General features: G+C 36.8%; 1 long non-coding RNA gene and 1 pseudogene across 1 annotated transcript in view; both read right to left on the bottom strand.

Annotated features, from left to right (window-relative positions):
- Nucleotides 1-8,202: 8,202 nt before the first annotated feature.
- The window catches only part of LOC144315093 (uncharacterized), a 53,884-nt gene continuing 36,134 nt past the window's right edge, over nt 8,203-25,952 (bottom strand). Inside the window, exon 3 of the long non-coding RNA XR_013380881.1 lies at nt 8,203-8,363. This is a non-coding gene — a long non-coding RNA (uncharacterized LOC144315093). The remainder of the gene's footprint in view (nt 8,364-25,952) is intronic.
- Nucleotides 21,255-21,977, bottom strand: LOC144315092 (large ribosomal subunit protein eL19 pseudogene; annotated as a pseudogene).

Genomic DNA, 25,952 nt, shown 5'->3' with positions numbered 1-25,952 from the left:
TTCCTCCCCTTCCATCACCCCTAGTTCGTTTCCCAGAGTTAGGAGTATTTATGTTCTGTCTCCCTTTCTGATATTTCCTACCAACTTCTTCTCCCTTCCCTTATATTCCCTTTCACTATTATCTATATTCCCCAAATGAATGAGAACATACAATGTTTGTCCTTCTCCGATTGACTTATTTCACTCAGCATAATACCCTCCAGTTCCATCCACGTTGAAGCAAATGGTGGGTATTTGTCGTTTCTAATGGCTGAGTAATATTCCATTGTATACATAAACCACATCTTCTTTATCCGTTCATCTTTCGATGGACACCGAGGCTCCTTCCAGTTTGGCTATTGTGGACATTGCTGCTAGAAACATCGGGGTGCAGGTGTCCCGACGTTTCATTGCATCTGAATGTTTGGGGTAAATCCCCAGCAGTGCAATTGCTGGGTCGTAGGGCAGGTCTATTTTTAACTCTTTGAGGACCCTCCACACAGTTTTCCAGAGTGGCTGCACCAGTTCACATTCCCACCAACAGTATAAGAGGGTTCCCTTTTCTCCGCATCCTCTCCAACATTTGTGGTTTCCTGCCTTGTTAATTTTCCCCATTCTCACTGGTGTGAGGTGGTATCTCATTGTGGTTTTGATTTGTATTTCCCTGATGGCAAGTGATGCAGAGCATTTTCTCATGTGCATGTTGGCCATGTCTATGTCTTCCTCTGTGAGATTTCTGTTCATGTCTTTTGCCCATTTCATGATTGGATTGTTTGTTTCTTGGGTGTTGAGTTTAAGAAGTTCTTTATAGATCTTGGAAACTAGCCCTTTATCTGATCTGTCATTTGCAAATATCTTCTCCCATTCTGTAGGTTGTCTTTGAGTTTTGTTGACTGTATCCTTTGCTGTGCAAAAGCTTCTTATCTTAATGAAGTCCCAATAGTTCATTTTTACTTTTGTTTCTTTTGCCTTCGTGGGTGTATCTTGCAAGAAGTTACTGTGGCCGAGTTCAAAAAGGGTGTTGCCTGTGTTCTCCTCTAGGATTTTGATGGAATCTTGTCTCACATTTAGATCTTTCATCCATTTTGAGTTTATCTTTGTGTATGGTGCAAGAGAGTGGTCTAGTTTCATTCTTCTGCATGTGGATGTCCAATTTTCCCAGCACCATTTATTGAAGAGACTGTCTTTCTTCCAGTGGATAGTCTTTCCTCCTTTGTCGAATATTAGTTGACCATAAAGTTCAGGGTCCACTTCTGGGTTCTCTATTCCGTTCCATTGATCTATGTGTCTGTTTTTGTGCCAGTACCACACTGTCTTGATGACCACAGCTTTGTAATACAACCTGAAATCTGGCATTGTGATGCCCCCAGCTATGGTTTTCTTTTTTAAAATTCCCCTGGCTATTCGGGGTCTTTTCTGATTCCACACAAATCTTAAAATAATTTGTTCTAACTCTCTGAAGAAAGTCCATGGTTTTTTTGATAGGGATTGCATTAAACGTGTAAATTGCCCTGGGTAACATTGACATTTTCACAATATTAATTCTGCCAATCCATGAGCATGGAAGATTTTTCCATCTCTTTGTGTCTTCCTCAATTTCTTTCAGAAGTGTTCTATCGTTTTTAGGGTATAGATCCTTTACCTCTTTGGTTAGGTTTATTCCTAGGTATCTTATGCTTTTGGGTGCAATTGTAAATGGGATTGACTCCCTGTAAATGGGATTGACTCCTTAATTTCTCTTTCTTCAGTCTCATTGTTAGTGTACAGAAATGCCACTGACTTCTGGGCATTGATTTTGTATCCTGCCACGCTACCCAATTGCTGTATGAGTTCTAGCAATCTTGGGGTGAGGGCTTTTGGGTTTTCTATGTAGAGTATCATGTCATCAGCGAAGAGGGAGAGTTTGACTTCTTCTTTGCCAATTTGAATGCCTTTAATGTCTTTTTGTTGTCTGATTGCTGAGGCTAGGACTTCCAGTACTATGTTGAATAGCAGTGGTGAGAGTGGACATCCCTGTCTTGTCCTGATCTTAGGGGAAAGGCTCCCAGTGCTTCCCCATTGAGAATGATATTTGCTGTGGGCTTTTCATAGATGGCTTTTAAGATGTCGAGGAATGTTCCCTCTATCCCTACACTCTGAAGAGTTTTGATCAGGAATGGATGCTGTATTTTGTCAAATGCTTTCTCTGCATCTAATGAAAGGATCATATGGTTCTTGGTTTTTCTCTTCCTGATATGATGAATCACATTGATTGTTTTACGGGTGTTGAACCAGCCTTGTGTCCCGGGAATAAATCCTACTTGGTCATGGTGAATAATTGTCTTAATGTACTGTTGGATCCTATTGGCTAGTATCTTGTTGAGAATTTTTGCATCCATGTTCATCAGGGATATTGGTCTGTAATTCTCCTTTTTGGTGGGGTCTTTGTCTGGTTTTGGAATTAAGGTGATGCTGGCCTCATAGAACAAATTTGGAAGTACTCCATCTCTTTCTATCTTTCCAAACAGCTTTAGTAGAATAGGTATGATTTCTTCTTTAAACGTTTGATAGAATTCCCCTGGGAAGCCATCTGGCCTTGGACTTTTGTGTTTTGGGAGGTTTTTGATGACTGCTTCAATTTCCTCCCTGGTTATTGGCCTGTTCATGTTTTCTATTTCTTCCTGTTCCAGTTTTGGTAGTTTCTGGCTTCCCAGGAATGTGTCCATTTCTTTTAGATTGCCTAATTTATTGGCGTATAGCTGCTCATAATATGTTTTTAAAATCTTTTGTATTTCCTTGGTGTTGGTAGTGATCTCTCCTTTCTCATTCATGATTTTATTAATTTGAGTCTTCTCTCTCTTCATCTTAATAAGGCTGGCTAATGGTTTATCTATCTTATTCATTCTTTCAAAGAACCAACTCCTGGTTTTGTTGATCTGTTCCACCGTCCTTCTGGTCTTGATTTCATTGAGTTCTGCTCGAATCTTAATTAACTCTCTCCTTCTGCTGGGTGTAGGATCTATTTGCTGTTTTTTCTCTAGCTCCTTTACATGTAAGGTTAGCTTTTGTATTTGAGTTCTTTCCAGTTTTTGAATGGATGCTTGTATTGCGATGTATTTCCCCCTCAGGACTGCTTTGGCTGCATCCCAAAGATTTTGAATGGTTGTATCTTCATTCTCATTAGTTTCCATGAATCCTTTTAATTCTTCCTTAATTTCCTGGTTGACCCTTTCATCTTTTAGCAGGATGGTCCTTAACCTCCACGTGTTTGAGGTCCTTCCAAACTTCTTATTGTGATTTAGTTCTAATTTCAAGGCATTATGGTCTGAGAATATGCAGGGGACAATCCCAATCTTTTGGTATCAGTTCAGACCCGATTTGTGACCCAGTATGTGATCTATTCTGGAGAAAGTTCCATGTGTACTTGAGAAGAATGTGTATTGAGTTGAGTTTGGATGTAAAGTTCTGTAGATATCTGTGAAATGCATCTGGTCCAGTGTATCATTTAAAGCTCTCGTTTCTTTGGAGATGTTGTGCTTAGAAGACCTATCAAGTATAGAAAGAGCTAGATTGAAGTCACCAAGTATAAGTGTATTATTATCTAAGTATTTCTTCACTTTGGTTAATAATTGATTTATATATTTGGCAGCTCCCACATTCGGGGAATATATATTGAGGATTGTTAAGTCCTCTTGTTGGATAGATCCTTTAAGTATGATATAGTGTCCTTCTTCATCTCTCACTACAGTCTTCAGGGTAAATTTTAGTTTATCTGATATAAGGATGGCTACCCCTGCTTTCTTTTGAGGACCATTTGAATGATAAATGGTTTTCCAACCTTTTATTTTCAGGCTGTAGGTGTCCTTCTGTCTAAAATGAGTCTCTTGTAGATAGCAAATAGATGGGTCCTGCTTTTTTATCCAGTCTGAAACCCTGTGCCTTTTGATGGGGTCATTAAGCCTGTTCACGTTCAGAGTTACTATTGACAGATATGAGTTTAGTGTCATCATGATATATATTCAGTCCTTGTTTTTGTGGATTGTTCCACTGAACTTCTTCTTAAAGGGGAATTTTAAGAGTCCCCCTTAAACTTTCTTGCAGAGCTGGTTTGGAGGTCACATATTCTTTCAGTTCCTGCCTGTCTTGGAAGCTCTTTATCTCTCCTTCCATTCTGAATGAGAGCCTTGCTGGATAAAGTATTCTTGGTTGCATGTTCTTCTCATTTAGGACCTTGAATAGATCCTGCCAGCCTTTTCTGGCCTGCCAGGTCTCTGTGGAGAGGTCTGCTCTTACCCTAATACTCCTCCCCATAAAGGTCAGGGATTTCTTGTCTCTTGCTGCTTTAAGGATCTTCTCTTTATCTTTGGAATTTGCAAGCTTCACTGTTAAATGTCGAGGTGTTGAACGGTTTTTATTGATTTTAGGGGGGGGATCTCTCTATTTCCTGGATCTGAATGCCTGTTTCCCTTCCCAGATTACGAAAGTTTTCAGCTATGATTTGTTCAAATACATATTCTGGCCCTCTGGCCCTTTTGGCACCCTCGGGAACCCCAATTAAACGTAGGTTTTTCTTCCTCAGCCTGTCGTTTATTTCCCTTAATCTATCCTCATGGCCTTTTAATAGTTTGTCTCTTTTTTCCTCAGTTTCCCTGTTTGCCAACAACTTGTCTTCTATGTCACTCACTCATTCTTCCACCTTGTTAACCCTCGTCATTAGGACTTCTAGTTTGGATTGCATCTCATTCAATTGATTTTTAATTTCTGCCTGATTAGATCTAAATTCTGCAGTCATGAAGTCTCTTGAGTCCTTTATGCTTTTTTCTAGAGCCACCAGTAGCTGTATAATAGTGCTTCTAAATTGGCTTTCTGACATTGAATTGTAATCCAGATTTTGTAACTCTGTGGGAGAGAGGACTGTTTCTGATTCTTTCTTTTGAGGTGAGGTTTTCCTTCTAGTCATTTTGCTCAGTGCAGAGTGGTCAAAAACAAGTTGTATTGGGAAAAGGAGAAAAAGAGAGGAGAGAAAGAAGGAAAGAAAAGAGAAAAAGTAAAAAGAAAAAAGGAAGAAAAAAAGAGAAGAAAAAGAGAAAGATAAAAAGAGAAAAAGGGTGGGTAAGCAAACAGAAATCAAAAAGCAAAAACAAACAAACAAACAAACAAACAAACAAACAAACAACAACAACAAAAAAAACCACGGGGGAGTATCTTCTGATTCTGTATACTTTAAGTCCCTTGACTTCCCCTGGAACTTGTCCGTCTAGCTGGTGTTCTGGGGGAGGGGCCTGTTGTGCTGATTTTCAGGTGTGAGCACTTGGGTGAGCTGCTCTGCTCCTGCCTGGTGCAGGGCTCAGTGGGGGCTGTTTACCCCGTGAGGCCCCAGGAGGAACAACCGCAGGGGTTGCTGCAGCTCTGGAGCCCTGGAGTCAGCCCCTGCAGTAATTCCAGAGCTCTCCATCTGCAGGGCCTGGAGGCTCCGGGGCCGCTGATCTGCTCAGCTCGGGGCAGGAGCGTCCTTGGAGTCCTGGGCCCTCCCGGCCTCTGCCTGTCCCGGGGGCGGGAGGCCCGATCCTGGGCTGCGTCCCCTGCGCCCTGTGCTCCCGGGCCTGCGCAGTTGGATTCTCGCTCCCGCCCCGCAGCCCCCTCTGCGGAGCCGCCCCCGAGCCCCCCCGAGCTGCTCCGGGTCCCGCCGTGGGCGCTGCAGCCCTTAGGGAGCTCGGCGCACTCTCCCGGGGCGCAGGTGTCTGTTAGTGTCCCCGGGAGCCCGAGGGCACCCCCTCCCTCCTGAGGTCCTGCTCCAACTCCCTGCGGGCCCCTTTCCGCCCGGGAAGGTTGGTGCAGCTCCTGCTCCTCCGGGACGGGGCTCTCTTGTCCTGGGGACACTCGCCCCGGCCTCAGCCTGGCTCCTCGCGGGGCCCCTCCCCCTTGGATGCCTTTTGTTTCTTTATTTCTTTTTCCCCGTCTTCCTACCTTGATAGAAGTGCGAACTCTTCTCACTGTAGCATTCCAGCTGGTCTCTCTTTAAATCTCAGGCCGAATTCGTAGATTTTCAGGATGATTTGAAGGTTATCTAGGTAATTTGGCGGGGACAGGTGACTTGGGGACCCTACTCTTCAGCCATCTTGCCCATCCCTTTACAATAGTTTGTTAACAGATACACAATATGTAAAAGATATAAACTGTGACATCAATAATACAAAATGTGGGAAGAGAAGTTAAAGCATAGTCTTTTTTAAAAGTCAACATTAAATTGGTATCAGCTTTAAAAGATTGTTATACTATAATATGTTTTATGTAAACCTCATAGTAACTGCAAAGAAAAACAACCAGTGATATATACACAGAAGATAGGGAGAAACGAATCCAACCAGATCACTATGAAAAGTCATCAAATCACAAAGGAAAACAAGACAGGAAGAAACAGACAACAGATCCACAAATTAGTCAGAAAATGGTTAACTAAATGGCAATCGTAAGGTCTTGCCCATCAATAATGAATTAAATGTAAATGGATTAAATTCATAAATCAAAAGACATACAATGTTGCCTATAAGAGACTCACTATACTTATATAGTGATAAAATAGACATTAAATAAAAAACTATCACAAAAAGACAAAGGTCATTATATAATGTCATTAAAGGGATAAATCCATCAAAAGGATATAGCATTTGTAAATACTTATACACCTAATATGAAAATAACAAAATAAAAGGCAAATATTAATCGACCCAAAGAAAGAAATAGACAGTGATACAGTAATACTAAGGGACTTCAATATTCCACCTGCAACAATGGATAATCATCCATTGTTACTTACAATACGGAAACATCAACTTTGAACAACATTGTGGGACGCCTTGGTGGCTCAATGGTTGAGCATTTGCCTTTGACTCAGGTCATGGTCCTGGGGTCCCAGGATTGAGTCCTACATCAGGCTCCTGTGGGGAGATGCTTCTCCCTCTGCCTATGTCTCTGCCTCTCTCCCTCTCTGTGTCTTTCATGAATAAATAAATAAAATTTTAAAAAATTGAACAACATTGTGCACCAAATGGACCTAACTGATGTATAGAACATTCCATCCAACAAAAGCAGAATACACATTCTTCTCAGGTGCATGTGGAACGTTTTCCAGGATAGATCATATGGCAGGCCACAAAACAAGTCTTAAGAAACTTAAGAAGATCAAAATCATATCAAGTGTCATTTTTTACCATGATGATATGAAACTAGAAATCAATAACAAGGAAAACTGGAAAATTCACAAATTTGTGCTCCTAAATAATGGATTAATGGGTCAAAGAAGAAATCAAAAGGGAAATTAAGAAATATCTTGAAACAAATGAAAATGGAAACATGACATAGTGCAACAGGGTCAGATGGGGCAATCTTTATATTCCCTGGCAACCCCTAATGCAGATTTGGGGACTTTAAAGAGCCATAAATACTCTGACAATTACATAACAATGAATGCAGTGACTCCTGTGTGCCAGATGTTACACTGCATCACTTCCACATCTCTGTCACGTCATATCACCCTTTTTAGAGATGAAGGATGGGAAGCAGAAAGGTTGAGCCCTCACCCGAGTTCGCCAGGTGGTGCCCGGCACATCTGGACACTATCCCAAGTATGTCACGCTGTTTCTTACAACCACTTCCACCACAAAAGCCCTGTTGTTTACTGTTCAGCTATTGCAGCACATGGAACTTTGGGCTATGTGGTTCTGTGGGTCATTGGTCTTTTCTGCCCACATCACCAGGCTCTCCCACAAGCTTTGCTCCTTGGGACAGTGTGTCTTCATCCTGCCTTATTGACCAGGGATTGTAGACTCCTGTAGATTTATTCAAGTTCATGCTAAATGCCTGGGAAAGGCCAGGAAACTATGGGGGTCTCCCAAAGGTCCAAACTCTAAATAGGGAAACTCACACAGATCCCTCTCCTTTTGCTGTTCACCCCCATCCCCCATGCTCCCTTAGCACCACAAGTAGTTACTTTCATTCTGACTTTATCTTTCATAAAATTGTTGTAACTCTTATCGCCCACTGGTGTTTACATGTTTTGTCATGATATGCACTTTTTTAAAAATGTGGGTTTGGTTCAGATTAATTTTACAAGTTATAAGGTAATTTACTACTGTGCTTATGGAACCAAAGAAAAACTTCTTTAAAGGAAAAATAATTTTGGATTCTTTATTACTATAAAGTTAAATACTTCAGTGCTAGCCAATTTCATAATCTTACAATGTAGAAAACATAATAAATTTAAATTAAAATGTTTGTGTGAATTTTAAAGCACATCAGTGACTTCGAGGCACCTGGATAGCTCACTTGGTTAAATGTGAGACTCTTGATCTCAGCTCAGGGCTTGATGTCAGGGTCATGAGTCTAAGCTTCACCCAGTGTGGAGCCTACAAAAAAAAAAAAAAGGCAAAACAGCACATAAATGACTATAAACTTCAGTTACTTGTGGTCTTATTATTTAATACATGAATAATTTTATGAAAAATATATTTATATAATAGTCTACCAGTAAATGGTTTTGGGAAAACTGGATAACCACATGCAAAAGAATGAAACTGGACCCGTATGTCACATCACTCACAAAAATTAACTTGAAATGGGGTGCCTGGGTGGTTCAGTCAAATAAGCAAATGACTCTTGATTTCTACTTAGGTCATGATCTCAGGGTTGTGAGATCAAGCCCCACATCGGGCTGGCCCTGGGCATGGAACTTGATTAAGATTCTCTCTCTCCCTCTGCCCCTCCCCATGTCTCTCTCTAAAGAAGAAAAGAAAAAAGAAATGGATTAAAGTGGCAAATGTAAGACCTGAAATCACAAAACTCCTAGAAGAAAACATAGAGAAACAGCACTTTGACATTTGTATTGGCAATGATTTCTTTGGATACAACTCCAAAAACACAGGCAACAAAAGCAAAAATAAACAAGTGAGACTCTTCAAACTAAAAAGCTCTTTACAATAAAAGAAACAATCAGCAAAATGAAAAAGCCATATGTTCAAAGTGAAAGGATGGAAGATGATATTCCAAGGAAGTGAAAACCAAAGAAAGGATGTACAGCTATTAGGCAAAATAAACTTAAGCCAAAAATGGTAACAAGAGACAAAGAAGGTTATGACATAATGATCAAAGAGTTAATACATCCAAAAGACAACAATGGCAAATATACATGCTCCCAACACCCAAGCACTAAAATATATGAGCAAATAGTAACAGATCTTAAGGAAGAAATAAACAACAATATAATAATAGTAGAGGAATTTAGTGCTTCACTATCAGCAGTAGATAGATTTTGCTGGCAGAAAATCAACAAGGAAATGGAATTGAATCATAGTTCAGAACAAATAAACTTAGCAGTCACACACAAAACATTCTACCCAACAAAGCAGAATACACACGGAATACATAAGTCTGTACATGAAACCTTCTCCAAGATAGATCAACTAATAGGACACAAAATAAATCTTAGCAAATTAAGGTGATTGAAATTATACCAGTGATCTTCTCTGACCAGCAATCATATGAAACTAGAAATCAACAAGAGAATAGAGACAAAATCTACACATATGTGGAAACTAACAACGCTTGTCTATAAGCCAATGGGTCAAAGAAGAAATCAAAGGGGAAATAAAAGACTATCTCCAAACAAGTGAAAATTGAAATACAATATATCAAATCTTGTGGGATACAGCAGAAGAAGTTCTGAGAGGAAAGTTTATAGCAATAACTCATCCTTTAAGAAATTAGGAAGATCTCAAATGACCTAATTTTACAACTTAAAGTACTAGAAAAAGAAAAACAAGTTAAGCCCAAAGTTAACAGAAGGAAAGAATAAAGATCAGAGCAAAAATAAATGAACTAAAGACCAGGAAAATAATAGAAAAGATCAACAAAACTAAGAGCTGACTGTATATTTATTTTTTTAAGATTTTATTTATTTATTCATGAGAGACACAGAGAGAGAGAGAGAGAGAGGCAGAGACACAGGCAGTGAGAGAAGCAGGCTCCATGCAGGGAGCCCGACATGGGACTCGATCCCAGGACTCCAGGATCATGCCCTGGGTGGAAGGCTGAGCTAAACTACTGAGCCACCCAGGTATCCCAAGAGCTGGCTGTTTTAAACAAATTGACAAACGATTTATTGGATAAGAAGTTAGTATCCAAAAATATACAAAGAATTATACAATTTAATAACAAAAAAACAAATATTCCAATTAAGAAATAGAACCGTAGAGTCATTTTTCCAAAGAAGACATCAAAATGACCAATTGGCATATGAAAAGATGCTCAGTATCACTAATCATCATGGAAATCCAATTCAAAAGCACAACGAGGGGCACCTGGGTGGCTCAGTCATTGAGCATCTGCCTTTGGCTCAGGTCGTGATCCTGAGGTCCTGAGATCCAGTCCTGCATCAGGCTCCCTACAGGGAGCTGCCTCTCCCTCTGCCTGTGTCTGCCTTTCGCTCTGTGTCTCTTATGAATAAATAAATAAATAAAATCTTTCTTTTTTTTTTTTTAAGAAAAAGCACAACGAAATATCACCTCACATCTGTTAGAATGGCTATCCTTAAGATAAGGGACAACAGGTGCTGGTAAGGATGTGCTGAAAAGGGAACACTTACACACTGTTGACGGAAACATGTTGGCCCAACCACTATGCAAAACAATATGGAATCTGCTCAAAAAATTAAAAATATATCCACCAATTCTGGATATATACCCAAATGAAATAAGAATAGGATTTTGAAGATATATATGCACTCCCATAGTTTTTGCAGGATGATTAACAATAACCAAGATATGAAAACAACCTAAATGCTTATCAACAGATGCATAGATTAAAAAAAGTGCTATATACACGCAATGGAATGTCATTCAACCACAAGAAAGGAGGGTATCCTGTCATTTGTGACAACATGGATGGACTTTAAGCACATTATGGTAAGAGAGATATTAGAGAAAGACAAATTCTGAATGACATCACTTATATGTGAAATCTAAAAAAGTAAAATTCATTTTAAAAAAGTAAAATGATGGTTACCAGGGGATGAGGGTTGAAAGAATAAAATTGATGTTGCTTAAGCCATAGAGATCTAATGCACAGTATAATGAGTATAAACAACAATATTGACTTTAATTATGTAATGTGACAAATATGGCTACAACAGCAATCATTTTACATTATATATTTACATAATTATATATTTACATATATAAATAAATCAAAGTAACACATTGTATCCCTCAAATTTACGTGTTGTATATCAGATATATTCAGTAAAAGAAATGAAAAGGCAACCTATGGAATGGGAGAAAATATTTGCAAACCATGTATCAATTATGAGATTAATATCCAAAATAAATAAGGAACTCATAAAATCACATGACAAAAACAAATAATCTGGTAAAAAGTAGGAAAAGGACCAGAATAGATGTTTTTCTGAAGAAGACATACAAATGGCCAACAGGTATATGAAAAAATGCTCAACGTCACTAATGCATCAAGGGAATGCAAATCAAGACAATAATGAGATATTATCTCACACCTGTTAGAATGACTAGTATCAAAAAGACAAGAGATAAATGCTGGAAAGAATGTGGAGAAAAAGAAACCCTAATGCATTTGGTGGAATTGTAAATTAGAACAGCCTCCATGGAAAACATTATGGAGTTTCCTTCAAAAAATAAAGCTAGGGCAGCCCTGGTGGCAGAGCGGTTTAGCGCCGCCTCCAGCCCGGGGCGTGATCCTGGAGACCCTGGATCGAGTCCCACGTCAGGCTCTCTGCATGGAGCCTGCTTCTCCCTCTGCCTGTGTCTCTGCCTCTCTCTCTCTGTCTCTATGAATAAATAAATAACATCTTTAAAATAAATAAATAAATAAATAAATAAATAAATAAATAAATAAAGTTAGAACTACCATATGATCTAGCAATTCCACTTTTGGGTATATATCCAAAGGAAATGAAATCACTATTTCAAGAAAGATATCTGCACCCCATTATCATTACAGCATTATTTACAATAACCAAGTACTAAGCAATGACAAACAACCTAAGTGTCCATTAATGAATGAAATGACAAATCACGCACGTGCACACAGACACACACACACAGGTATATTATTCAGCCATAAAAAGAAATAAATTCTACCACTTCCTAAGACATAAATGAATCTTATGGACATCATGCTAAGTGAAACTATTCATACAAAGAAAGAAAAATACCATATAATCTCACTTATATGTAGAACCTAAAAAAAAAAAAATATGCCTAGAAACAAAGTAGATTGGTGGTTGCGAGAATGGAGAAAATGGGTGAAAGTGGTTAGAGAGTGCAACTTCCAGTTATCAGATTAATAAATTATGAGATCTAATGTACAGCAAAGCGACTATAGTTAATAATACGGTATTGAATACTTGAAAATTACTAAGAGAGTAAATCTTCAAAGTTCTCAAACACAAGATGATAACTACAAGAGATGATGGATGTCTTAATTAATGTTATGGGGTATTAACCATTTTGCAATATGAACATGTATCAAATAATCATGTTGTTACCCCTTAAAATTGCACATTGTTATATGGCAATTATATCTCAAAAAAAGTTATAAAAAAAGAAATCCAATATGTACAAAGATTGGCATCAAAGACCTAATTTGATCTTATGTATTTTACTCTTTACAGTTTTATAAATTAACAAAAAATTTTAAATGTATGCATTGTCTATTTGTTTATTAAATGATATTACAATATTAGCTTCCATTATATTGTATAATTGAGTTTCTATAAGAAAAAGTTCATTTTAAAATAAACAAAGCAACAGTTTGATGTGTCAGTGAGGATGTGGAGAAAAAGGAACCCCTTTGCACTGTTGGTGGGAATGTAAATTGATACAGTCACTGTAGAAAACAGTATGGAGTTTCTTCAAAAAACTAAAAATAGAAATAATGTATAATTAAGTAATTCCACTACTGGGTATTTATCCCCCTAAAATGAAAATAGTAAATCAAAAAGATATGTGTCCCCTTATTTTATTGCAGCATTATTTACAATAGCCAAGATATGGAAACCACCTAAGTGTCTACCAATTGAATGGATAAGGAAAGTGGACACACACACACACACACACACACGAATATCACTTAGCCATTAAAAAAGGATGAGATCTTGCCATTTGCCACAACATGGAGGAACCTAGAGGGTATTATGCTGAGTGAAATAATTCAGACAGAGAAACACAGATACCATATGATTTTGCTCCTTTGTGGGACCTGAAAAACAAAACAAATGAATAATCACACAAACAAAAAACAGAATCAGACCTATAAATACAGAGAAAAAACTGATGGTTGCCAGAGGGAAAGCGGGAGCAGGAAGGGCAGGATGGGTGAAGGGATGTGGGAAATATATGCTTTTAGCTGTGGAATGAATGAGTCACGGAATAAAAGGCACAGCATAGGGAATATAGTCAATGATATTGTAATAGCATTGTATGGTGGCACATAGTAGCTACACTTACAGTTAGTATAACATAACATACAGAGAAGTTGAATCACTATATTGTACACCTGGAACTAATGTAACATTGTGTGTCAACTATACTCAAGTTAAAAAAATTTTAAGGAACCATTTTAACCAATACACTGTTAAGTCTTACAGCTCTTCAGTTATCAAAAAATAATTTATGGCAGAAAGTGAAATATGAATTGATGTCTAAAGATGGTCAGGATTTATAAAATCTTTAGAGGTGAGAAATACCCCAGGGAGTATGATGCAGAAGAGTTGAGACACAGTGGTAGTAAAAAGCAAGACAACAAAAACACATGCATAAGATGGAGCCATTGAAGGCTTTGGAGTAGTGTCAGATATTTTGCAATCTCCATATCCCAATATTAGAAGAAAAATCACTTTTTCTGACTTTCTTGGAGTCCATTTGTTCAGGATGATTAACAAGATTTCTTTATAGTATAAAGTTGACAGCTGCCCAGAATGGAATAGGTGGAGATGGGACACTTTGTGTGTGTTCAGACAGAATACACATTAAGAGATATTAGAATAGATAAGGTATTTCTTACTTCACCTTACACCCAACTAACTTGAATGTAGGTTGGATAGTTTTGCTTTTCTCATTTGGTCTGAATATAATTTTAAAAAACCATAAGGTTTATATGAGGTTTTGTGTTCATGGTCATTGTTCCTCCAAATTTACAATTTTATTCAAGTATTATCCAATTGAAATATATGAAATATGATCTTTGAAAATTGCACATAAAATATTCACATAATAAATGTCATTTTAATAGAAAAGAAAGACATGTCTAAAAACATATATTCAAAGTAGACTTCAAAAAGAATGGAAATATTCAAATAAAACAAATGGATAAAGGAATATTTTGCTTTGGTTAATAAGCAGGTAACAGTACTTTATTTCCCTTTACAACTTTTGATGAAAATTAATTAAATGAACAATCACTTTAGTCATAATGATTTTAGCCAGTATGTTTGATATATAAATATTCCAAGGCAACATATTTCCAAATATGTTCCTTAAACATCAATCCACAAAATGCTTCTCTTCAAACAGTGCACCATGTATACATAAGTGTAAGGACCCCACATATGTTATTCCCTCTTGAAATTACTTTATCTCAGAAGCCCTGCAATAAATGAACCTGCTTAATATTGTTTATCACACAATAAATTGTAAAACCAAAATTTTACATGTTACCTTGACATCTTTGAGCTTTACAGGGCTCAAAGGTCTAACCAAGAGCTCCTCTGTTACATCAGATATGCCTGCCCATCCACTGAGCAGGATGGGCTCCCCACCCCAGCTAGCTTCCTAGCTGGTAGATTAGCTGAATTGTACCCAGGTCTCAGATTAAGGGGTTTCAGTTCTCTGCCAGCTATGAAACCATTAAACAAGCTAATCACCTCCTCCCATAGAAACAGTACCCCACACCCTATTACTACAAAGTTTGCCCCTTCTGGTTCACTCTGATCCTGAGTGCAGTTTTCATGTGGCCCGGCATGCTGTGCAGTGTTCTTCTCCCCAAGTGTGAGTATATGTGATTTGTGGTGTTCAGCCATCTCATAAACTGTCTCATAATTTTCATCAAAAGTTGTAAAGGGAAATAAAGTACTGTTACCTGCTTATTAACCAAAGCAAAATATTCCTTTATCCATTTGTTTTATTTGAATATTTCCATCCTTTTTGAAGTCTACTTTGAATATATGTTTTTAGACATGTCTTTCTTTTCTATTAAAATGACATTTATTATGTGATTATTTTATGTGCAATTTTCAAGGTAGGAAGTCCCTTCTTCACTAATGGGGTGAATAGGAGGTGATCAGAATACGTTTTCCTATATTTTATGAAAACAGAACTTTCTTGTTTCTTCTATTGAAATAAGTGTCTCATAAACCCATACATATATTTGGAGAAATGTTATTCTATGTTATTGAACAAAGACTCGATGGCTAAAGAATGATCTAGAATTGATTTTCTGGACAGCACTCACCAAAGCAACAGTAGAAGGGAGCAAAGAGAACAAAACTTCTCATTTATAACCCATTATGTGTAGTAAGCATGGCTTTTGGAATATTGAAGTACATTATATGATTGTTATCTCCAGGCATCTAAAAATTTTGTGATCTGCTTTAAAAAAAATATTTTTTTGCTTTAGAAATTTCATTTGGGCTTAATAAACTAGAAGTTTAATTAAGGCTCAGTCATGAAGAATCAAAGGGATTTCAGAAGGAGGATGAAATATTAACTAGTCTCTGAAAACACTGATGGAGCTTAGACAAGACAGAATAAAGAAGAGCAACCAAAGCATCAGTATGTGTAAGAGCTAAAGCACAGTCATGGAAAAGAGTAGCAAGTCTTCTCAGTTGTCAGACCTACTGAGTTTGGAGAACTAAGAATAGAGAAGAATATTTTATAAAGAGCAGAGTCTTTTGTTAGAAAGAGTATTAAATAAATTGAAAGTAGCAGATGTATAATAATTTGAAAGGATTTATAGGACCAATATAGAGCTAAACTTTATCCAGAAATCAATAGAAGTGACAAGGATGTCTGAGTTGAGAAATCATGTCCAAAAAGAATAAAGAGCTGTAATTCAAGTAATTGAATACCTGACATTTAAAAAATGTTACAACGTAGCTAGTGAAATTCTGAATATACTTTTCCCACAATGTCTGTGTTCATAATTGCAGTAGTTATGTTAAAATTATGTGAACTCTAGCATAATGATAACTTAAAATCTCCAAATATTTGAAAATTAACAACACTTTTCTAAAAAAAATCCTTGGGTCAAAGAGGAAGTCTCAAGAGAAGATAGAAAATATTTAAGCCAAATAAAATAACAATACAACAAAACTTGTGTGATACAGCTAAAATAATGTTTACAGGGAAAATTATGGCATTCAATGCTTGTATTAGTAAGGAAAAAAGATTTTTAAATTAACATTTTAAACTTCTGTATCAAGACACCAGAGAAAAAAAAACAGAAAAAGAGAAAAATATAAATAAGATCATAAATAAATGAAATTGAAAACAGAACAAATAGAGAAAACAAATAAAGGCTGATTTTTGAAAAGATTATTAAAATGTATATACCTCTAGACAGACTGACAAATAAAGAGAGATGTCATAAATCGCCAATTTGAAAAATAAAAGAGGGCATATCAATACAAACTGACAGACATTATAAGAAACATAATGAAATATTATTAACAACTCTATACAAATGAATTAAACAACTCAGAAAAATAAGCCTTTTTCATGAAAGTAGGAAAAATTACAATGATGAAGTAAAACTCATCCAAGATGAAATAGATAACCTGAATAGTCCTTCATCTACTAAATGTGCAGTTTAAAAATATTATTAAAAGGAAAACTCTATGAAGAGATCGTTTAGGAATAGTACCAAATATTTAAAGAAATAATAACACCGATTCTACACCAATCTTTTCCGGAAAGAGAAGGGAACATTTTATTCAGTTTAAGCTTTTCTAGTTTCCCTTGAGATTTTCCTCTTTGACCCATGCATTTTTTAGAAGGGTACTGTTTAATTTCCAAGGACTTGGAAATTTTCCAGTTGTCATTATGTTAGAGTTCATATAATTTTAACGTGACAATTAAAAAGCTAAACAAAGATGCTATGAGAAGGGTGTTAACATGCATCCTTTTTAATATTAGATGTTCGCATATTTAAAGAATCAGAACCCTTTACACATTATATATTTGATGAGTCTGAAATTACCGTGATGCCAAAACTAGACAAGGATGTTCCAAGTAAAGAAAACTATAGATTAATACCCCTCAAAACATAGACAATTCCTCAGAAGATATTAGCCAATCAAATCCATCAATATATAACAAGAATAATACACCATGGTCAAGTAGAATTTTCCTCAGGAATACAAGCCTAATTTAATACCCCAAGTTAAGCAAGAGTAACTCATCAAATTAATAATCTAAGGAAGAAAAAAAACCATGAGATTATATCAAATTTAGTAAAAGAGACATCTGAGAAAATTCAACTTCCGTTCATAATAAAAATTCTCAGCAGAGCAGTAGGAAAAGAATTTCCTTAACTCAACAAAAGACACTTAAAAAAACCCCACATCTAACAATACTTAATTGTGAAATACTGAATCTGTCACCCCCTTAAGATTGGGAAGAAGGGAGGTATTTTTAATTTCACCACTCCTATTATTTAATATTGTACTTAAAGTCTTTGTCAGTGCAACAAAGCAAGAAAAAGAAAGTGTACAGATTGCTAAAGAAACAAGCTGGAATTGTTCAAAGACTACACTGAAAATATGAAGAAATCTACAAAAAAATCTTGAATTAATAAGTGAGTTTATTAAGACCACAGGATATGTCATCTTTTAGAAATTAATTGTATTTCTATATGATAGTAAAGAACAACAAGAGATCCACATTTGAAAAAATAATATCATGCACAATAATTCTCAAAAAACAGTTCAATATACATCTTGTAAAATATATTTAGAATCTGTATGCTAAAACTACACAATGTAGTTGAGCAAAATCAACAATCTAAATAAGGTAGGAGACATACCACGGATTGGAAGATTTAAGATGTCAATTCTTTTCAAATCGATCTACAGATTTGATGTCATTCAATCAAAATACCAACAGGATATTTTTTTGTAAATATAAACATATCTGAAATTTATATGTCAAAGAAAAATAATCATAATAGCAAAATGATTTTGGAACAAAACAATAAATATGGAGAACTCACATCACCTATTCTAAGGCAAAACAAAACCACACTAATTAAGAGTATGATATTTGAAAAGTTACATATCCAGAGGTCAATAAAATAGAATACAAAGCTCAGAAACAGACCTATCCAAACACCTGCAATTTGTTTTTGACAAAGGTGCAAAGGCAACTCAATTGAATAAGAAGAGTGTTTTCAACTAATAGTATTTGAACAATTGGACAACCATATGTAAAAACATGAACCTGTATCTGAACCTCATGCCCTATACAAAAATCAACTCAAGATGACTTATAGATCTAAAAGTAAAACATAGAACTATACAGCTTTTAGAAGAAAGTCAGAGAAATTAAAATGAAAAATACTTGCTCTTCAAAAGACAATAGGAATGAAAAGAGATGCTATACACGTGAAGAAAATATTTGTAAATCACATATCTAACATAGGACTTATAACCAGAATGAAGATTCTTGAAAACTGAACAATAAAAATATAACACAATTTTAAAAAGGACAGATTTGAGGAGCTGCCAGAAGTGACATATAGATGGCATTTAAGCACATGCAAAGATATTCAACATCATTAGCCATTAGGAAAATGGAAAATTAATAGCACTATAAGACATTACTACAATTAGAATTGCTGAGGTTTTTAAAAAGATTTTATTTATTTACTCATGAGACACAGAGAGAGAGAGGAGGCAGAGACACAGGCAGAGGGAGAAGCTGACTCCACGCAGGGAGCCTCAATCCGGGACCCCAGGATCAGGCCCTGGACTGAAGGCAGCGCTAAATCGCTGAGCCACCCAGAGATCCCCGCTGAGTTTTTGTTTGTTTGTTTGTTTGTTTGTTTGTTTGTTTGTTTTTTAATGACAGTACCAAGTGTTGAAAATATGAAGCGACTGGAACTCTTATACTTTGCTGGTGAGAATGCAAAATGGTATAGCCACTTTGAAAGAAACAGTATGACAGTGTGTTACAAAGTTGTACATGTACTCACCGGATGATTTAGCAATCCCTCTTTTAGTTATTTCCCCCAGAGAAATGAGCACTTAACTTTCTTGAAAACATCTATGCCTAAATGTTTATGGTATCTATACTCATAATTGTTGAAAAATGAAAAAATCAAATATCCTTCAATAGATGAATGGGTAAGTAAACTGTGGATACAATGGAATACAATTCAGCAATAAGCAAGAACAAACTGTTGATACACAAAATAATTGGATGAATCTCAAAGGTATTATGTCAAGTAAAAAAAAGTGTCAAAAGGTTACATAATGTGATTCCATTTATGTAAATTCCGGAAAAGGCGAAATTATGGGGAAGAAGATCAGAAATTGCCAGAGTTTCCAGTGGAGGGAAGGTTTGACTATAAAGGGACAGCACGAGAGAGTTTTCAGCAGTGATAAAAATATTTTGTATCCTGGATGTGGTGTTGCTCACAAGAATAGGCATATATAATAAAACTCAGAGCCATACATCAATAAAGAGTATTCTATGTAAATTTTAAAACAATAATGATTTTTAAAATAAAATATCAGAAATTATTGAGCCAGCTAGTTGACTTGAGTAGTTAAAGAGAGAAGAGGCATATTGTTTAGAAAGAAAGATATCATTGTTTTTCCTGCATAGACTAACAGGAAGATAACTCTAAAGAGTAATGAAGGGAAAAAACAACCATTGTCATAACATACATTCCAACCACTCATTGTATGAATTGAGACAAAATTTGGGGAACTAAAGGAAAAGACCACAGTCTTGTTCTACCCATTCCAAGAAGGAAGGTATAAAGGAGAGAAAATTTGGGAGAGAAGGAATTATAATAAATGATCAGTTCCTTGGTTCTATGTCATGGTAATAAGTCTGAATGCAGTCCTATTGCTTTCAAATGATTTGAAAGTGGGAAAATCATTATGAAAGGAATATAAACTTGTGCCTTTGGTTCTAAAATAACTGACTCATTTACTTGCTGGGGTGATCCTATTAATCAAGCTATTCAATAAACACTTATAGAATATCTACTCTTGGCCAGATGGCAATAGAGTCACTAGGAATAGAGAAGTGAGTAAAATAAAGTCTCTGGTTTCAGGAGCTTGCAGTTTATAACAGGTGATAAGTGCTGCTCTGAAGAAGAATGTGGTAGAGTCAGGAGAAGGCAGAGGATGTGCAGGTGGTAATGGTCGCTATTTGGAGTAATCCTGGGTGACCTCTCATAAGCTGATATACAAGGGAGACCTGAATGGAACCAGTAGGAGAGGCAGGGGCATACCTGGTAGATTGTCAATCTGAAGGAACAAAGCCTGTAAGAGAAGTCTGGGCTCAACAAGTTCTATGAACAAGGAGACCTGGGAGGCAGGAGTGGAGAGAGTGAAAAAGAGAGGGAGAAGAAGTGAAGGCAGAGTGGTAAGTATCACAACCAGAAAGACCTTGAAGGCTATAGTAAGGGCTGGATTTTTCTCTCTGTGATACAGTTGACTGTGAGAGTTCTCAGCAGAGGAGTTTCATGATCTGAGTTATGTTTTAAAAGACACACTTTGGGCAATGTGTGCATACTAATCTTCAAAGGAGTAAGAGTGGGAGAAGGGAGATGAGTCAGTAGGTTTCAGCAGCCTGCTTAGACCACAGTGGTAGCAGTGCAAGTCATGGAAAGGGGTTTCAGGTTCTGTCATCCACTTCCAGTTTGTGGGTTTTTTTCCACAATTCTTGGATTCCATCTGGGTGTCCTACAATTACCTCAATTCTGACACTATCTACAGAGAGATGGTATTGGATCCCACAGGTTTCTACAAAACTCTCCTTACTTCAGACAGCAGTCACAAGTCTGCGAGGTCCCATGTGCTTGACTAATTGGGTACACATGAGAGGTTCCCATGCCCCCCCTCATTGGGTTCAATTAATTTGCTAGAATGGCTCACAGAACTCAGGAAACCAGTTTACTTATTAGATAATCGGCTAATAATAAAAGCATAGGACTCAGGAGCAGCCAGATGGAGGGGTGGAGAGGGCAAGGTGTGGACCTTCTATTTTTTTTTTTTTTTTTTTTGCAGATAAAGGTTTGTTTTATTGAATAACTGATCTGATTAATGCTGAAGCCACTATGTACAGACAAGAGAGAGGGAGTTGTAGTTCTTGGTCTCTTCCTCCTTGGACAGAGTCTTGATGATTTCCTCCTTCTTGGCCTGGAGCCACTCTTCATGGCAATTGCAGGCTTCCTTGGTCTTAGATCTGCAGGCCTCAGCCTGGTCAGCCAGAAGCTTCTTGCGAGCCTTGTCTGCCTTCAGCTTGTGGATGTGTTCCATAAGAATCCACTTGTTCTTGAACACATTACCCTTCACTTTCAGGTATAGGCTATGATACATGTGGCCGTCAGTCTTCTTAGATTCACAGTATCTTCTGAGCAGCCTGCGTAGAATTCTCATCCTCCTCATCCACGTTACCTTCTCAGGCATTCGAGCATTGGCAGTACCTTTTCTCTTACCAATGCCCATATGCCTGCCCTTCCAGTGGGCCAGAGTGTTTTTCCAGCACCGAGCTCGGGAATGGACAGTCACAGGCTTCCAGATTATCAGCCCATCTTTGATCCGTTTTCATATCTGCTGACAGGAGTTTGCATTGGTGATTTCATTGGTCTCATTGGGGTCCAACCAGACCTTCTTTTTGCCACAGCAGAGAACACTGAAGGCAAGCCTCTTCTGAAGCCTGAGCGTACTCATGGCTGTGGCTGCATCGCCAAAAGGAAAGAACTAGACATGGACCTTCTATGTCTCTTCCAAGAATAAGCCACTCTCCCCCAAACTCCACGTGTTTGCCAACTCAGAGGCCCTCCAAACCCCACCCTTTTTTAGTTTTTATGGGGCTCCATTACATAGGCATGATTGATTAAATCATTGGCCACTTTTGATTGATTCAACAACCATCAGCTCCTCTCCAATCTCCTCTTTCAGGAGGTCCAATCCCCCAATTAGGTGGTTGGCTCCAATGGCAACCAATCCCCATTGTGAGATGCTTTTCAAAAGTCACCTCATAACATACAAAAGACACCTTTGTTGCTCTCATCTCTTAAGAAATGTCAACAGTTTTTGGTACTCTGTGCCAGAGGCGAATACCAAATATGTGCTTCTTATCATAAATCATAGGATTACATGTTAGTTACATTTAGATGTATTGCAAATTTGGATGCAAGAGAATTTCTGTGAAATGGTGTGTATGTGTTAATGGTGAGCCCTAGGTAGATTTCAAGGTTTGAAGCTTGAGTAACTGGGTGCCAAAGGAAGTAGTTTTTACAAACTGTAATTGACATACATTATTATATTAGTTTCAGGTATGCAACACAGTGATTCACATTTACATACATTACACAAAGATCACCACTGAAAGTTTAGTTTCAGTCACCATACGAAGTTATTATGATGTTATTGACTCTATTCCCTATGCTGTACTTTACATTTTTGTGACTTACTTGTTCTATAACTGGAAGTTTGTGCCTCAATCTCTTTCGCCTATTTTGCCCATCTTCCTACCCTCCCTCCTTTCTGGCAACCACCAATTTGTTCTCTGTATTTGAGTCTATTCCTATTTTGTTTTGTTTGTTATTTTGTTTTGTTTTTAAGATTCCACATATAAATGAGATCATGCAGTGTTTGTTTCTCTGTCTCACTTACCTCATGTAGTTTAATACCCTCTAGGTCCAGCCATGTTGTCATAAATGGCAAGATTTTAGTCATTTTAAGCTAATATTCCATCATATAAGTACAGAACTGCCATCTTTTTTTATCCATTCATCTTTTGATGGACGCTTAGTTGCTTCCATATCTTGGCTGTTGTAAAAAAATGTTGAAATGAACATAAAAGTGCATATGTCAAAAAAAAAGTGCATATGTCTTTTTGAATCAGTGTTTTTGTTTTCTTTAGATAAATACCCCCAAAAGTGGCAATATTTTATTGTATGGCAGTTCTATTTTTAATGTCTTGATGGTTCTCCATACTGTTTTGCACAATGGCTTTACCAGTTTACAAGTCTACTAATAGTAGGAATTCTGTTCCTGACAGAAATGGGGGATTAGAGAGAAATTTGTGCAAAAAAAAATCATAGGTTAATTTTTAGATTATATGAAGTGATAAAACAATAATTAGATATCCATTTAGATATGTGGACCTAACACTAGTAGAAAATGTGAGCATATGAGAAATTAAGACTTTTAGTCAATAATAATAAAATCAAGAGCAAATATTTGTTGCATCTCTACTATGGAGCAAACATTATTCTTAGACTTTCTACCTGTATTATTTAATTTCAGTTTGACAATTCCACAGGTTAAGGACTTTTATTGTCCTCATTTCAAAGGTGAAGAAGTTGAGAGGCAGAGAGGTTAATTGCCTATTACAACTGCCAGGATCCTGTCTGTGGTGATTTGACTCTGGAGTCCCTATTCTTACACAGGGACTGTGCCTTGGCTTATGTTAGTTGAATATAAAAGTTTATATTCAAAATAACACACAAACTAATGGTAACATCTCCTTTAAGTTCAGTCACTAAATTTGGGTTTTTTTTTTAAAAAAGCTTTTTCTTTATCAGGTTGCCTGGGTGGCTCAGTCAGTTAAGCATCTGCCTTCAGCTTAGATCATGATCTCAGAGTCCTGGGATAGAGCCCCACATTGGGCTCCCTGCTCAGCAGGGAGTCTGTTTCTCCCTCTCCCTCTGCCCTTCCCCCCACTTAAGCTCTCTCTGTCTCTATCTCAAATAGATATAATCTTAAAAAAAAAAAAGCTTTCTTAATCATGTATAAACTTAACACTTTTTTTTCTTTTAAACATGCTCAAGATGGGCTCTAAAAATAACACTATTAAATTTGGAATGAACTTAGAGGTTGCTATCAATTGGTCATGCAAAGTGTCAGAACCCTGAAATGGAAGCTCTCTGGTGAAGAACCAGCCCGCTAAGAAATCTTCATTTTGCATTGAGTTATGAAAGAAAATTCTCTTAACAGGATTGGAAACTGAACTAGAAAGAAGAAATAAATTTCGAAAGAAAAGAAAGTACCATTTAGAGGCAAATGAGTCCAGAACAGGTTAGGAAGGAAAGTAGCAAAATTCCCATGCCAGGAAGAACAGGAATTTAACTTCCTTTATTGACTGAAAGAAAGTCTTGAGAAGTAAGGACTGCCATAAATCCCCTCTCCCACTACACAAACAAATCTTGCTAAGTTTAGCCCTTATTTTACATTTGTTTCCTCCATTTATTTATCTTCCCACAGTTTGCCACTCTTCGAAGCCCAAAACGCTTTTCCATCATCATGTCACATATTAACAATTTTTCAGTCTTTGTTGAAATGGCATATAAGCTCTTGGGCCTATCTACTTCTTTGGGTCTTCACTTTTGTCATAGGAAGGCCTCTTCCTCATGTACAGATTAACAGCAAATAAAATTTGTACGCTTCTCTTCTATTAATCTTTGTCAAATTGACAGGGTCCCAGGTAATGAACCGAAAAGGTAGACAGAAAGTTTTTCCTCCCCTACACCTGCTAATTGGATTCAAATGAATTCATACATCTAACTAATTCTTCAATGAGAGTAGGGAAGATAAAGACACAACAGTTTAGGGACAGAGTTTATAACAACGTTGCCATTAATAAAGTTAATTCCATTTGTCAGAGCAATGTAGTTCATTTGTTCCTCACAGGGGCAACTTCACACAGAGAAAACTGATCCTACGGGGGAGACACAGCCAGTGTGGGTTACTAGACATGAATGTGAGCCATTTTTAATGTTGGAGATAGTAGAATTTCATCTCTGCTTTTGGAAAATCAACTCCAACTTACATCAGTGGATCAACAGCATATGTGTGTGACAGATCAGCCTTCAGACTTACTTTTTATTGGAGTGACACACTAGACAATAGACTAACAAAAAATTTCAAACATTTATTATGGATACAGAAAGTAAATCATAATAAACTAACCAATCACATCTTATTCCCTCTTCCTCCAAACCTCCTTCAAGAAAAAGACATAGAAAGCACACACATGTATTTTCCCCCATTGTTTTGAAAACTATATCAAAAGTATGAAATATTGAGCAGAACAGAGCTGTGCTACAGCAAGAAATTAATATCTATAATATTTAAAGACTACTTATTGTTTTCCCTCAATGATAAACACAGCCTAAAAATCCTGGGCCTACTTTATTCCTAGATAAACTGAGAGAAAAATTAGTAATTTAGAATAACATACCTGCCACTAATCTAAACAACTAAGGGCAGAAAAGAATTGGAAAAGAGTAATCCTAATCATCCTTCTGAAGAAAAATTTTCATTTGTTTGGTGCTCAGCATTCCTGTTGCCATTTGCCTACACATTTTTCATAAACCTATCTCCTATATGTAGAATATAAGTCAAATCCACTGCTGGAAAGATGATGTAAATATCTGAATAAATACAAGTAAACTTCCTCCAATTGATTGAAAATGAATTTTTTTTCTATTTCTGGTAAAAATTCCAAATATAAACCTTAATATTTAGCTTGATTAGTAACTCATGCCTCTACCTGTTTTACTACAGCAATTATAACTGGAGATTCCAGGTCTCTTTTGATAATCAGTGTCACTTCTTCCCAGGTAGATTCTGGCCTCCATAAGTAAGTACTACTCTGATCCCATACTTAAAGTTGGTTCAGGCAAGCCCAACCGCCTGTATTCCACAACTAATAAATCTCACAAAG

Source organism: Canis aureus, chromosome 6, assembly GCF_053574225.1.
Source record: "Canis aureus isolate CA01 chromosome 6, VMU_Caureus_v.1.0, whole genome shotgun sequence".
NCBI classification, from domain to species: Eukaryota; Metazoa; Chordata; class Mammalia; order Carnivora; family Canidae; genus Canis; species Canis aureus.
This window is presented reverse-complemented; position numbering and strand designations above follow the sequence as displayed.